Genomic DNA, 14,949 nt, shown 5'->3' with positions numbered 1-14,949 from the left:
GGCATTGGATATTTGCCCTACCTTATACTCAAGGCACTTTTGTACATTTCTATAAATCCTATATTATAAATTATTTATGTATATCAATGTCTGTCTCCCCCTCTAGCCTGAAATCTCACTGAAGGCAGGGAATGTACCTATCAACTTTTTTGTGCACTCACAAGGGATTAGTACAGTGTTCTGCACGCAGTAAGTGCTCAATAAGTACCAATGATGATGATGATGATAAGTGCTATGGTCTCCTCTGCTCATGCTCACGGGTTATTTTCAGGGTTCTTGCCAGGCCCAGACATCTCACGGCAAGCCCCAGGTGGTTTTCTCATCAGAAACATTCACCACTGGTGGCACGGGCAGGGCAGGCCTTCCTCTACTCATTCATTCAATCATATTTATTGAGCACTTATTGTGTGCAGAGCACTGTACTAAGTGCTTGGGAGAGTACAATATAACAATAAAAAGCCAAAATTTTCTATGGTAATCCTCTTCTTCCCCCTCTCAGAGTCACACCTGGAGAGTTTCCAGTACTCTACCAGTCTCGACTACGGGAGGGAGAGTCAAGCAGAGGCCTATCCATTCTATTCCTAACTTGGGCAGTGGCTGGCGCGTGGAAGGCAATCTGCTAAAAGTCAAAACTCCCCTGTGCTGGGCAGCAGCGGCATGGGAGAGAGTTGAGGGTGGAGACTCAAGTTTACTGCGTGGAAGGAAGCAGTGGTAAACCACTTCCGTATTTTTACCAAGAACACTGTATGGATACACTACCAGAATGATCTCAGACAGAGATGGGGCATACTGAGAGAGATGTGACCATGGCATCACTATGGGTCATAGATGACTCAACAGCATAAGACAAGACAACCCTCTTCTTTCCAATTCTTCTCCATTTGTATCATCGAGGGGTGTGGTTTGGAAGCAGAGGGTAGGTGATGTATCAGACTGGGGTCCAAAGGTTGGACTGCCCTGATCTAGTTCATTCCTTGAAGGCAAAGCACTGCATTAGAATATATCAGTCCGTTAATCAAATTTATCCAGTGCTTCCTATGTGCAGTGTGCTCTATTACTTTATTACGTGCTTGAGAGAGTTCAGTGTAACAGAGTTGGTAGTCACATTCTCTGCCCGTAAGGAGTTTACAGCCTAGAGGGGGAATCAGGCATGAAAATAAATTATGAATATGAACATAAATGCTGTGGGACAGAGTGGGGCAGATAACAGGTACAAATCAAATTCATTCATTCATTCAATTAGTATTTATTGAGCACTTACTGTGTGCAGAGCACTGTACTAAGAGCTTGGGAGAGTACAGTATAACGTTAAATAGACCTATTCCCTGTCCAAAAGGAGCTTTCAGTCACCTATATACTTGGATCTGTTCCCCTTAAGCACTTTGATATTCACTCCTACCCCAGACCTATGTACATATAGATCTGCAGTGTATAACAATTTTGGTATTTGTTAAGCTCTTACTATGTGTCTAGCACTATTTGAAGCACTTGGCTGTTCTATGTTCCTTGACTTTCTGTGAAGTTCTTTCTCTTGCATTTGAGTGGCTAGATTTATCAATAATAATAATAGTAATGATGATAATGGTATTTGTTAAGTGCTTACTATGTGACAAGTACTGTTCTAAGTGCTGGGATAAAGAATAATCAGGTTGTCCCACGTGGGGCTCACAGTTTTAATCCCCATTTTAAAGATGAGGTAACTGAGGCACTGAGAAGTTAAGTGACTTGCCCAAGGTCATACGGCAGACAAGTGGCAGAACTGGGATTAGAACCCACATCCTCTGACTCCCAAGCCCATGTTCTTTCCACTAACCTATGCTGCTTCTCTACTAAGCCACAATGTTACTATCCATTTCTCCCTCTAGTCTATAAGCTCCTTGTGGGCAGGAACTGTCTATCAATCAGTTGATCAGTTTCACTGTGGGCAAGGAATGTGTCTATCAACTCTGTTATATTGTAGTCTTCCAAGCACTTAGTATAGTGTTTTGAACACAGTAAATGCTCAATAAATATGACTGATTACAATAGCAACTCCATATGCAATTATTTAAATCACGCAGGCTCCCACACTACACGTCGATTCCAAATACCTGGTTATTTCAGGCAGAAGCATTGTGTTGCTTTTATTAGCCTAAAATACTCCAGAAAATTACACCAAAATGTCTTCTTAGGCTTCAACAATTAAATCATTTGCTTCAGGCTTAATCCACATTGAAAAGAGACTGTGAAGAAAAGGATGCAAATCAAATGAGAAACAATAGCCTAAAACTGTTCCATAATCTTGACTAGGCATTTCTTACTTTTTAAACCCAAAAGCCATCCATAATGAATTGCTTGGGCTTTTTTAGCCTGTGGGGGAAGCTGTGTTCTTTCCAACATTGGTCACGAAATATTATTGAAAGTCAAGATGAAGAAATCAGAATAAGATTTCTCAGAGAAAAATGAAAAAAAAAATTAATAGGTACAGTCAGGAAAATAGTAATTAAATGCTTATCTCAACATGGTGAGCTGAAATGGGGCATATGTGAGAAGGGAGAACAGAACAAACATTTAAAGACATAGGGAAACGTGGGCTGAAATTTTTTGATGTAGGAGCATCCTCTTCTAGGATGGCTACACTCATTTCTTGAATAGCAATCAAAAGAACAACTCCTCAAGGAGAAGCTTTGGGAAGACTGAGAGCCCATGAGGCAGATTAGATCACGGGAGTCATTATAAAAGCAAACACACCAGAGTTATAAAGTGGTAAAACAAACAAACAAACAAAAAAGTCTTTATGTGTAGTATGGATAAAGCATTGGTGTCATCTTGTTGGGCAGCGAATGTGTCTGCCACTCTGTTATATTGCACTCTCCCAGGCTTAGTACAGTGCTCTGAACCTAGTAAGTGTTTAATAAATGTCACTGGTTGATTATTTGATGAATCTCAAACTTCTGCTACATTTGCTGGCTGCAATAGAATTCTGCCTTCAGTGCTTTCATCTTTGATAAAAAAGAACAGTTGCATAAAAAAAAAAAAACAAGAATCCAACATTAGTTTGTCTGTCACCTCAGCAGCGAGCTTCAAGTCTTTCCAGAGGTAGAACTGTAACTTGATTGTCCAGACAATTTTGGACTCTGGATATTAACTATCCAAGGATAAAATAATTTTAGTTGAGGAAGGTGTCTTCTGTGTGAGCTTGGGCAAATCACTTAACTTCACTGTGCTTCAGTTACATCATCTGTAAAATGGAGATTAAGACTGTGAGCCCCATGTGGGATGTGGATGGTGTCCAACCTGAGTAGCTTGTATCTATTTGAGCACCTAGGATGGTGCCTGGCACATAGTAAGTGCTTAACAAAAAGAGAAGAAACTCAGTCATCTTCTGAGCTTAAATTTGCCAAGGAAATATGGAGTGGGAGATCTTCCTTTGTACTATTCTGTTGGTACTGGTGATTGTATTAGAATTAATATTATTATGATTGTAATATTCATTACACATATTTCCTATTTACCAGGCTCTGAGTAGATTCAAGATCATTTGGTCAAACACAGTCCCTACCCAATAAGAGGCTCTAGTCCAAGAGATAAGGAAAGAGGGTCTTTTATGCACATTTGGCAGATCATTCATTCATTCAATTGTATTTATTGAGGGCTTTCTATTTGCAGAGCACTTTACTAAGTGCTTGGAAAGTCCAGTTCAGCAAAAGATGGAGACAATCCCTGCCCAACAACAGGCTCACAGTTTAGAAAGGGGAGACATACAACAAAACAAAACAAGTAGCCAGGCATCAATACCACCAAAAGAAATAAATAGAATTATAGATATATACATACCATTGAAAAAATAAATAGAATGATAAACATGCACAAATATACACAAGTGCTGTGGGAGGGGAGGGGGAAAAGCAGAGGGAGGGAGTCGGGGCGATGGGGAGGGGAGGAGCAGAGGAAAAAGGGGGGGGGCTCAGTTTGGGAAGGCCTCCTGGAGGAGGTGGGCTTTCAGTAGGGAAATGGAGTTCCAGAGAGGTTAGCTGACCTACCCCAGGTCACACAGCAGACCAGTGGCAGAGCTAGGACCAATATTCAAGTCTTCTGACTTCTAGTCCCTTGCTCTTTCCACATGGCTGAGCTTCTAGAATCAATGGGAGCATTAATGAGATAGGGGAAATTAACTAAAAGAACAAAGCAATATGCCTCCTGTTCACCTGATGATAATAATGTTGGTATTTGTTAAGCGCTTACTATGTGCAGAGCACTGTTCTAAGGGCTGGGGTAAATACAGGGTAATCAGGTTGTCCCACATGAGGCTCACAGTCTTAATCCCCATTTTACAGATGAGGGAACTGAGTCACAGAGCAGTTAAGTGACTTGCCCACAGTCACACAGCTGACAAGTGGCAAATCTGGGATTCGAACCCATGGCCTTTGACTCCCAAGCCTGGGCTCTTTCCACTGAGCCACGCTGCTTCTCTGATCCTCCAGGGCATGTAATAGTAAAAATTATGGTATTTGTTAAGCACTTATCATGTTCCAGGCACTGTACTAAGCACTGGGATGCACAGGAGTCATCAATTTTATTAATAGCATGGAATGTCAACCCTGAAAGAGGTGACCACTACACTTTCTCATGAGACAGAGCAAGAGCTGAAAGTCTAATTGGGTACATACGGTGCTAATATTTGAAACCATACCAGTGCCTGCAGGCAGGCATCTGCAACTGATTGCCTCTAGGAGTTTTGCCTGTCCACCTTCAGGAACTCAGTGCAAATAAAAGTTGTTTCTGCAGAATCAGAAATGCATATAGAGGAGAAAGCAGAGCTTAGGTCAGCCATAGCTTTTCTAGATTCTGATGTGATCAGACTCTATCAGTTTGGAAAAAGATGGTTTCATCAGAAGGAAAGATAGTGACTGGTGGGGATGATGATTTTCAATGAGATGGAAACTCTGCCTACTGGAGTGATCTCTGTTGGAAGAGAGAGACTTTCCCAGTTTATTAGAGACTATCTTCATTTAGATGGAAGAGAGTGATCTGGATGGAATATGTCAGATCTGTCAGGATGGATGAGTGATCTGGTTGAATCAACAACTGAACAACAGTTCGATTTTTGACAGAGTCAAGGATCAATGAGAACATGTCATGAACAATTTTTCCATGATTTGTTGGCAAAAAAAGGCGATCTGCCTTTTATCTCTGTAAGAGGAGCTGAGGAGTTGATTTTAGTCTTGTCTTCCTGTTTGAGACAAAGAACTAATATAAATGCTCGATAACACAAATTCTGTTTTATCTAGTGGCCTGGGCTCTTCAGCAACTCACAAAATAGATCTTTCCAAAAGAGAAATATAGAAGAAAGTATTGTGTCTCCAGAGCTATGATTATTTCTGAATGGAATACAGTCCCCCAAATTTCAGGCAGAAGGCTAAACAAGGTATCAGGAATTTGCATCTTCAAGGACCAGTCAATCTTTATTGGTAAGAGATTACTATCTCACAATATGAGGAAAGTCCTAAATATCTCCTGGTTGCAATTTTACTGCCAGTTGAAACCAGTTTTCATCTGGTAGCCTGTCTGTTTCTAGTCCACATCCTGGACCCCTTTCGTTAAAGAGGGGACTGTTGTGGTTTAACCATTTACTAGGCCAGTCCAGCTTTCACACACATACGTTTTGAGTTTCTTCTGGATGATTAGAGGAATGAAAAATGCTGCTGTATGTGTTGGGATAGAAGGCAAATTCCAGAAACATCAGGAGGTACACTTTTAAAGCATAAGTTCTGGTCACTCCATGGCTCAGAAATTATATATGAATTTCTCCATCCTTAGTCTTCTGTCAACCTCCTTTACCATCTGAGCAATTTGCGGTTTGTTAGACCTGATCCTGAATGAACACAAAGATACGTTCATCGAGGTTCTAATCTAGGGTGACGGCTATGAATGAATAAATTGCTTTTTCCATGCTTAAATGGATGGTAATTTATGAATGTGGAAAGGGCAGAGGGGATAGAGGGGGGTGGACAAGCTGATCAAATTAATACTCTTGAGAGACCCACCTACCCATCTGGTGTGTTTTCCTCTGATGGTGGGTCAAGAGAAAGGGTAAGGGGAGAGGAAGGACAAGAAGGCCTCAGGACTATTCTTACTTCCACAGTTCCTGGCTGGATTTCAGATTCAAAAATATGTAGACTCAGTCATGCTCTCACCCGTGTTTTCACTAAGAGTTTGGACTGCAATGTTGTTAGGGAATGAGAGAACATTTGTCTTATGAGTCTAGCCTGTTTGGATAAAGCAATGTCACGCCGTCAGAAGAAACGGTTTAGCACATGCACATTGGAACTGAGAGTATACTCTGTAAATTTTCCTAATTCAGGGCTTTGCCCAGGTGCAATTCCCACATTATAAGAAAACAAGGTGATTATAAATACATCTTTTTATAGATAAACAAATACGCAGGTAGACATGCTCTGTTACCAGACTCGTCATTCATGTGAGTTAGAGAAATTCCCAGCTTGCTTCCAAATTTGTTCACTGGTCTTGGGTTTAATCACTCCACATTGGGCCTTTAAGCTATTCTTTGCTCGAATTTGGTTGTTCCCATTGGAACTAACATGGATGAGATCTGACTATCCACAACCAGCAGCTCCACTGCATTTAGTGCCTGACCATAACCCCTAAACTATCAGATTAAAAAGTAGCAAATCTTAGATATCTTAGTCCGATACCACTAAAAGGAACTTAACTGGTTTAACCCTCTTACCTTGAATAGCACATAAATAATTCAAACCCTTTACATTAAATATTCTTCCAGGCAATCTCCATTGTCACTTATCCAAAGTTCTTTCTTTCAGTGACCAACTCCACTTGTTTCTTAGCACTCATTTGCTGAGTGAGACTTCAAGATTTCAGGGAATGTATTTGTCTTCTTCACTAGCTCACATAAAATTCCCCATCTGAATATCTCAAAGCATTCATCAGGAGGGAATATATTAAATAGATTTTCTGCCTTGGGGTGAGCTGGTTTCAGGCTCCTCACATTGGAATTCTAGGGAGCCAGTACATTAAAATTTGCCCACTTCCACTGGTTCCTGAGATTCACAAAGCATTTGTCATGTTGAATGTGCTTCGCAGGTTCTGCTAGCGTTATTATTGTTTAGGACTAGCAACCATGGCCAAGGTAAGAATTGGAAGAAATGAGAATAGAACATTTGACTGGCCACAATAAGCCTTCTGGCAATTATGGGACACTTCCTTATGATGGTAGTCCCTGGATAATCTCTCTGTGAATCTAACAAAGTGGCTTTTCCTCAGGAAGTAACCAGTAAGGAAGAGAACACCTCTGGGGCGATTGTTTTTGAGTCTATCTCTTCAAGAACAAAACAACCAAAATGGATGTCTTTCTGGGTCATACAAAATATTTTGTTCCTGACAGTAGCAACAGGATGCTTGAAGGACATCATTACCCTCCTGGATGACCAATCCTTATAGGTAGGGATGGTCCATCTAATACTGCTAACCTTTCCCTCTGAAACTTCCACCCAACATTCATCTGACTTTTCCTCAGTTGTACTTCACCTAATCATCACTTCCTGGGGTGGCACTCCCACCCGAAGAACAAGTGTTGCTACAACGGTCTTAACTGTGCAGGGAGAGATAATCAACTGGGATGATGCAAAAGAACTGTTATAAGAAAACCAAGGCTTAAAGGCCCAGATATATTAAAGAAAGTATGGTGCATAATTTATGTTATTGGTCTTGTATACTCACTAATAAATAACTAGCAAGCACTGAACAAATATAAATGTTTAGAAAAATTTATATTATCCACTGACCTATAAATGATAAGATTGTTTTATTGCCAATAAGTCCTGCAGAGATTAATCAAGATGTTGCATCTTTACAGTAGAGAAGCAGCATGGTTTAATGGATGGAGCACTGACCTGCTAGTCAGAAGGGCCTGGTTCTAATCCTCAACTCTGCTATTTGTCTTCTATGTGACCTTGGGAAAGTCGCTTAACTCCTCTGGGCCTCAGTTACCTCATCTGTAAAATTAGAATTCAATACCTATTCCTCCTCCTACTTAGACTTACTTAGACTGTGAGTCCCATATGGGACCTGATTAACTTGTATCTATCCCAGCTCTCAATACAGTGCTTGACACATAGTAAGTTCTTAACAAATACCACAAATCATTTCCTCACATTTAATACTCTTTTGATTTATCAAAGCATTTTCATTGGATGACTTAAAAGATGCTTTCTTCAAAATAAATCTGGTAAAACCATCCCTCACCTAGGTGATAATAATACAGCCCCCTGTAAGACATGGTCTGTGCCCAAACCTGACTAGTTTAAATCTACTCAGTGCTTAGTACAGTGCCTGGCACATTGCAAGCACTTAACAAAATTCTTAAAAAAATTTGAAAGACTATTAGAACAAAAGTATTGTTTCTCAATGGCATTCATTTTCTGGGTTCTGGCAACTGAGGTCAGGAACAGAACCATATTGGGGCAGGTGTGCATGGAATCTGGCTCTTGGTCAGACTGATTTTCTGGACTTCTCGGTCTAGACAGCTTTATGGCCTTACAAAACTTACTCGCATTTTAACATTAAAATTGTCGCCAGCAGGAACAGTGACCAGAAGCAAATGGGAAAACTGCTGGAAATTGGTTCCCCTACAGATAGCAGAAGCATCATAGAAAATGTGTTTGGTCTGGCAGGCCTTAAAGTGGCCTGAAACTTCCTCAGAAGAAAAAAAAAAAAGAACCAGAAACCTCAGAAAGCCCTACCACAACTCCAGCCAAGTTTGTTTCTGGGGACGATGGAGAACACAGTCTATTTCCTGTTGGATTTCTGTTTCCTGTGATATCCCATCACTTGGCTAAGAATGTTTGACTATAGAAACTTTGATTCATAAGGCCAAGGAGAGAGAGAAAGGGAAAGAGAGACAGAGACAAAGACAGAGGGCTCATTAGATGAACCAGAGGAGAAGAGAATCAGACCTAGAATGAACAAGAAATACCTATTTCGGGCCCCTGCCTCCAGGCAGGTCAATGGCTAAATCACTCATGAAAGAAGAAGGTCTGTTATTCCTGTGGTGTATGGAGTTGACAACACAGTGGAAATGACACAGTCTTCCCTGCTGGTCTTTCCAGAGGGGGCCTCATCTTCTCCCACTTCCCCCGACTCAGGATATTCTTCTCTTCCAATTCTCTCCTTGAACCCCTCCAATCTGGCTTCTAGCCCCTTCACTCCACAAAAAAACACCCTCTCAAAAGTCATCAATGATGTCCTTCTTGCCAAATCCAGTGGCCTCTACTCCATCCTCATCCTCCTCAACCTCTCAGCTGCCTTCAACACTGTGGACCACCGCTTCTCTTGGAAACATTATCCAACCTTGGCTTCACTGACTCTGTTCTCTCCTGGTTCTTCTCTTGTCTCTCTGGCTATCCATTCTCAGTCTCCTTCATAGGCTCCTCCTCTGCCTCCCACCCCCTAACTGTGGATGTCCCTCGGTGTTCAGTCCTGGATCCCCTTCTATTCACCATCTATACTCACTCCCTTGGAGAACTCATTTGCTCCCATGGCTTCAACTACCACCTCTATGCTTATGATACCGTAATCTACATCTCATCCCTGATCTCTCTCCCTCTCTCCAGTCTCACATCTCCTCCTGCCTTCAAGACGTCTCTACTTGGATGTCCTCCTGTCAACTCAAACTTAACATGTCCAAAACAGAGCTCCTTATCTTCCCACCCAAACTCTGTTCTCTACCTCACTTTCCTATCATTCTAGATGGCGACTCCATCCTCCCTGTCTCACAAGCCCATAACTGTGGCATTATCCTCAACTTATCTCTCGTATTCCACCCACATATTCAACCCATCACTAAATCCTATAGGTCCCATCTATACAACATCACTAAATTCCACCCTTTCCGCTCCATCCAAACTGCTACCATGTTAATACAACTACTCACCCTATCCTGCATGGATTACTGCATCAGCCTCCTTGCTGATTTACCAGCCTCCTGTCTCTCCCCACTCCAGTCCATACTTCACTTTGCTGCCTGGGTCATTTTTCTACAGAAATGTTCAGGACATGTCACCCCACTCCTCAAAAACTCCAATGGTTGCCCATCAACCTCCACATCAAATACTCCTCACCAGTGGGTTTAAAGCACTCCACCACCTTTCCCTCTACTACCTCATCTCACTTCTCTCCTTCTAAAACACAGAATACTTTGTTTTACATACTTCCCTCCTCTAATGTTAACCTTCTAACTGTGCCTCAGTCTCACGTATCTCACTGCCAACCCCTAGCCCACATCCTCCCTCTGGCTTGGAACAACCTCCCTACTCAAATCCGACAATCACTCTCCTCATGCCTCAAAGCCTTTTTGAAGGCACCTCTCCTCCAAGAGGTCTTACTAGACTAAGTCCCACTTTTCCTCGTCTCCCACTCCCTTCTGCATTACCCTCATTTGCTCCCTTCGCTCTTCCCCCCCTCAGCCCCACAGCGCTGATGTTTATATCTGTAATTTTATTTATTTGTATTGATGCTTGTCTCCCCCACTCTAGACTGTAAGCTCGTTATGGGCAGGGAATGTGACCGTTTATTGTTGCATTGTATTCTCCCAAGTGCTTAGTACAGTTCTTGGCACACCGTAAGTGCTTAATGGAAGCGCTTAATAGAAGTGCTTAAGAGAAGCAGCATGGCTCAGTGGAAAGAGCGCGGGCTTTGGAGTCAGAGGTCATGAGTTCGAATCCCAGCTCTGCCACTTGTCAGCTGTGTGACTGTGGGCAAGTCACTTAACTTCTCTGTGCCTCAGTTACCTCATCTGTAAAATGGGGATTAAGACTGTGAGCCCCACGTGGGACTACCTGATTCCCCTGTGTCTACCCCAGCGCTTAGAACAGTGCTCGGCACATAGTAAGCGCTTAACAAATGCCAACATTATTATTATTATTAATAAATGCAACTGAATGAATGAAAGCATGAGGGTCCATTTAGGGAATCACAAATGAGCTGATATCCAGGGACAGAGACCATACAGCCATTTTTCGTAGTCATTCAGGGTTTTATCTCCTTGCCAGTCTCCCTTCTGTCTTTAGAAATCTCTCCTATTGGTCCATACTACTACTGAGAGAATCTGGTAGCCATGCCCCCTCAAAACCCTGTATAATCTCTACCCTAACCAATTCTGAAATTCCTCTATCTGACCACATACTCCTCACATGTCTTCTCTCCCACCCTCCCACTCAATCAATCAGTAAATAAACTAATGGTGTTTATTAAGTGCTTACTGTGTATAGGGCACTGTACTTTAGCTCTTGGGAGAGCACAGTACAATAAGGCAGGTAGACAAGTTTCCTGACCAAAAAGAGCTTAGAGTCTAGAGGAGGAGGCAGAAATTTAAATGAATTATAGATTTGGACATAAGTGCTGTGAAACTGAAGGTGGAAGGAAGATAAAGGTCTTAAAGTGTACAAACACAGGTGCAAAGGAGAAACAGCAGGGAGATGGAGTAAGGGAAATGAGAACTTAGTCAGGGAAGGCCTTTGGGAGGAGATGTGATTTTAATAAGGCTTTGAAGGAGGGAGAGCGGTGGTCTGTCGGATATAAAGGGGGAGGTGGTTTCTGGCCAGGGAGGACATGGACAAAGAGTTGGTGGCAAGACAGATGAGATCAAGGTACAGTGAGTAAGTTGGCATTAGAGGAATGAGGTGTGTGGGCTGGGTTGTAGTAGGAAATCAGTGAGGAAGGAAGAAGGGGGAAAGCTGAATGAGTGCTTTAAAGCTGGTGGTAAGGAGTATCTGTTTGAGGTGGAGTTGGATGTCTTCAGATTCTCTGATTGTTCTTTCACGTTAGCTATTGAAAGATTCCATTTTGTATGGCTCTTCCACACAAAATGAGTGACTGTTCCCTGTCCTAGATGATTAAGGCAAAGTTTGGGGGCCTTAATTATCGTGTAATTGGCATAAGTAGATCCCCAAATAAATTAGGTTTGTCTAATGGCTCCTAATTATGACATAATAAATATCATTGATCCATAGATTGATATCTTTTGTGGGAAAGAGCACAGACCTGGGCGTCACAGGACCTGGGTTCAAATCCTGACTCCATCGCTTTTCTGCTATATAACTTTGAGCAAATCACTTAACTTCTCTGTTCCTCATTTTCCTCAACTACAAAAAATGTATTCAATACCTGTTCTCCCTTCTACTTAGACTGTGAGCCCTAAGTAGGACCTGATAGTCTTGTATCTATCCCAGCTCTCAGTACATTGCTTGGCACATAATAAGCTCTTAACAAGTACCACAAATATATCCCTTCACATCTATTCATATTCTTTGGATTTGTCTAAGCATGTTTGGTGGGTGTTTTAAAAGATGCTTTCGTCAAAATAAATCTGGTAAAGCCATCCCTCTCCTCAGTGATTATGATACAGAAAACATGGACTTTCAAGAGACAAACTACATTGGGCATTTCAACAAAGAATCTACTTGTCTATCCTTCTGTTCTCAGTGCCTACTTCACTTTAGTTTTCACAGATTTGTAACTTGGTCAGTTTATTCTAAGCAGTTTTACTGCGTAGCTCTTGCCTGTGCAAATGGAGGAAAATTTAAATATTGGCTTTGTAGACATAGATTTTTAAATTCCAAAATATATCCCTTGTGGGCCAAAATAGCTAATCTTAATTAAGGACTAAAAATGAGGTTTACTGGGATGGATAGTCTGTTAGCTAATTCAAAGAATTTAATTAACTTCAGAAAGCTATTGCTGTGAAATGGGGATTCAATGCTTGTTTCTCACTTCTCCATAGACTGAGAGCCCCAGGTGGGACAGGAACTGTGTCCAATTTGCATATACTGTATCTATCCAAGTGCTTAGTACAGTCCTTGGCACATAGTTGTGTGCTTAATAAATACATCAATTAATCATTTGCACTCTTCTGCATCACATTTTACACTTGGCATGCCATTTTTGAACCTGCCACTAGAGACTAGAAAAATTAATTAATCAATAATATGTATTCAATCAATCAGTGGCATTTATTGAGCACTTACTGTGTACAGAGAACACTGTACTGAGTGCTTGGGAGAGTACAATGTGACAGACTGGTAGACACATTCTCTGCCCACGAAGAGCTTACTGTGTGCAAAGCACTATACTAAGCATTAAGAGTACAATAGAATTAGTAGTTATAGAAGATACCCTCTCTCAAGGAGTTTAGAGTGGGGATTTCAGTGCACAGTAACTTTAATCATAACCCATGTTTCCGGAACTGTTTCCTCTTTCCAGAATCTGGGACTTGTTCTGCCACTCGTTTCCCACCTTCAGCGGATAGTCCCAGGCTCCCGATCCAGCCAATGGAATCCAGTTTCCCCCAATACCAGGATCCAAGGACTATAGCGTGGAATTTCTCTCAGTCAAAAGCCATAGGCCTTGTCCCATCTCCCATCTTCTGTTTGGCAAGTTCAGGCTGGACTCCAACATCTTGGCCTAGTGGATAGAGCAAGGGCCTGGAAGTTGGAAGGACCTGGGTTCTAATCCAGCTCCACCAGGTGTCTTCTGTGTGACCTTGGGCAAGTCACTTAACTTTTCTTTGCCTTATTTACCTCATCTGTAAAATGGGGATTAAAACTGAGAGCCCACGAGAGACATGAACTCTGCCTAACTTGATTTGTTTATCCCTCCCAGAGCCTAGTATAGTACCAATGCTCAACATATACCATTAAAATATAATCTGGATTTTATTCCCCTTGAGGCTCCTTTCCATCTCCTGCAGGTGGTTGCTTACCCTGACTCCTCACCCACCATCTTTCCATTGCCTGCACTGGTGACTTCAGAGATATCTATGGTCCTCGATATCTGTGGTCCTCGACCTGAAAGCTGGAATACAACCTCTCTCTACCCTTGCTCGTGTCCCTTCCAAACAATGTGTCACCTGGAAGAAAGTCTCAAAGCCTGCCCAACCCTGATGCTGAGAAAAGTCCCTAAACAGTCCTAGAGACTGTTAGGAGAAGCACGAACAGCTAATAATAATGATAATAATTATGGCATTTGTTAAATGCTTACTATGTGTCAAACTCTGTTCTAAGCACTGAGATAGATACAAGGTAATCAGGTTGGACACAGTTCCTATCCCATAGTCTTAATCCCCATTTTAAAGATGAGGTAACTGAAGCCCAGAGACGTGAAGTTACTTGCCCAAGGTCATACAACAGACAAGTGGTAGAGCAGGGATTAGAACCCATGTCCTCTGACTTCCAAGCCCATGTTCTTGCCACTAGGCCATATTGCTTCTGGACAACTGGCACTTGCTCTCCAGAGCTTTGCCCCATGAGTCATTCTGGTAGCCAAGAATTTGGGGAGAAGGGTCACAGGCCTAGACGAGGATAATCAAAACTGTCTCACCCCTGCCTACAACTGAGGTATAGCCCAACACCTGCATGAAACTCACTTAATTACAGGCTGAACACGCTACAATTTTAGTTGCTAGGAAAAGCAATACAGTTCTCAAGTCTTCTAGTCTGTAAGCTCATTGTGCACAGGGACTGTCTCTGTCATAATGTTATATTTTACTCTCTCAAGGGTTCAGTACAGTGTACACAGTAAGCTCTCAGTAAATACAACTGACTGACAAAAACAATTACTACCAGGCTACGCAGAAGACCAAAATCAACAGCAACGAAAACCACAATATTTCTTACCCATATCTGTAGTGCAAAAGTTGCTGTATCAGTAACACTTCATTCCTACAGAAGAGCTTTCTGTCTCAGAAAATTCAACCAGAACATAGAGAGTTCAAAGCAAGGACTACTTTTTTAAAAAAATATTTTCACCCTAGTTTTACCAGTGTGATCGCCTTCCCATCCGACCATTATGACATCGTTTTTTTTTTTTCCTCCTAAGGTCTTTCTTGTCCCACGCCCTACAAACGTGACCTTTTGAAAAGGCTATGTTCTTCTGTTT

At 41.8% G+C, this 14,949-nt stretch overlaps 1 non-coding gene across 1 annotated transcript; it reads left to right on the top strand.

Moving 5' to 3' along the window:
* Positions 1-489: 489 nt before the first annotated feature.
* On the top strand, positions 490-627 carry LOC114816515. The gene has a single exon (XR_003764300.1). It is a non-coding gene; the product is annotated as a small nucleolar RNA SNORA7 (small nucleolar RNA).
* The last annotated feature ends 14,322 nt before the right edge of the window (positions 628-14,949 follow it).

The sequence above is a fragment of the Ornithorhynchus anatinus genome, chromosome 1, assembly GCF_004115215.2.
Source record: "Ornithorhynchus anatinus isolate Pmale09 chromosome 1, mOrnAna1.pri.v4, whole genome shotgun sequence".
Classification (NCBI taxonomy): Eukaryota; Metazoa; Chordata; class Mammalia; order Monotremata; family Ornithorhynchidae; genus Ornithorhynchus; species Ornithorhynchus anatinus.
This window is presented reverse-complemented; position numbering and strand designations above follow the sequence as displayed.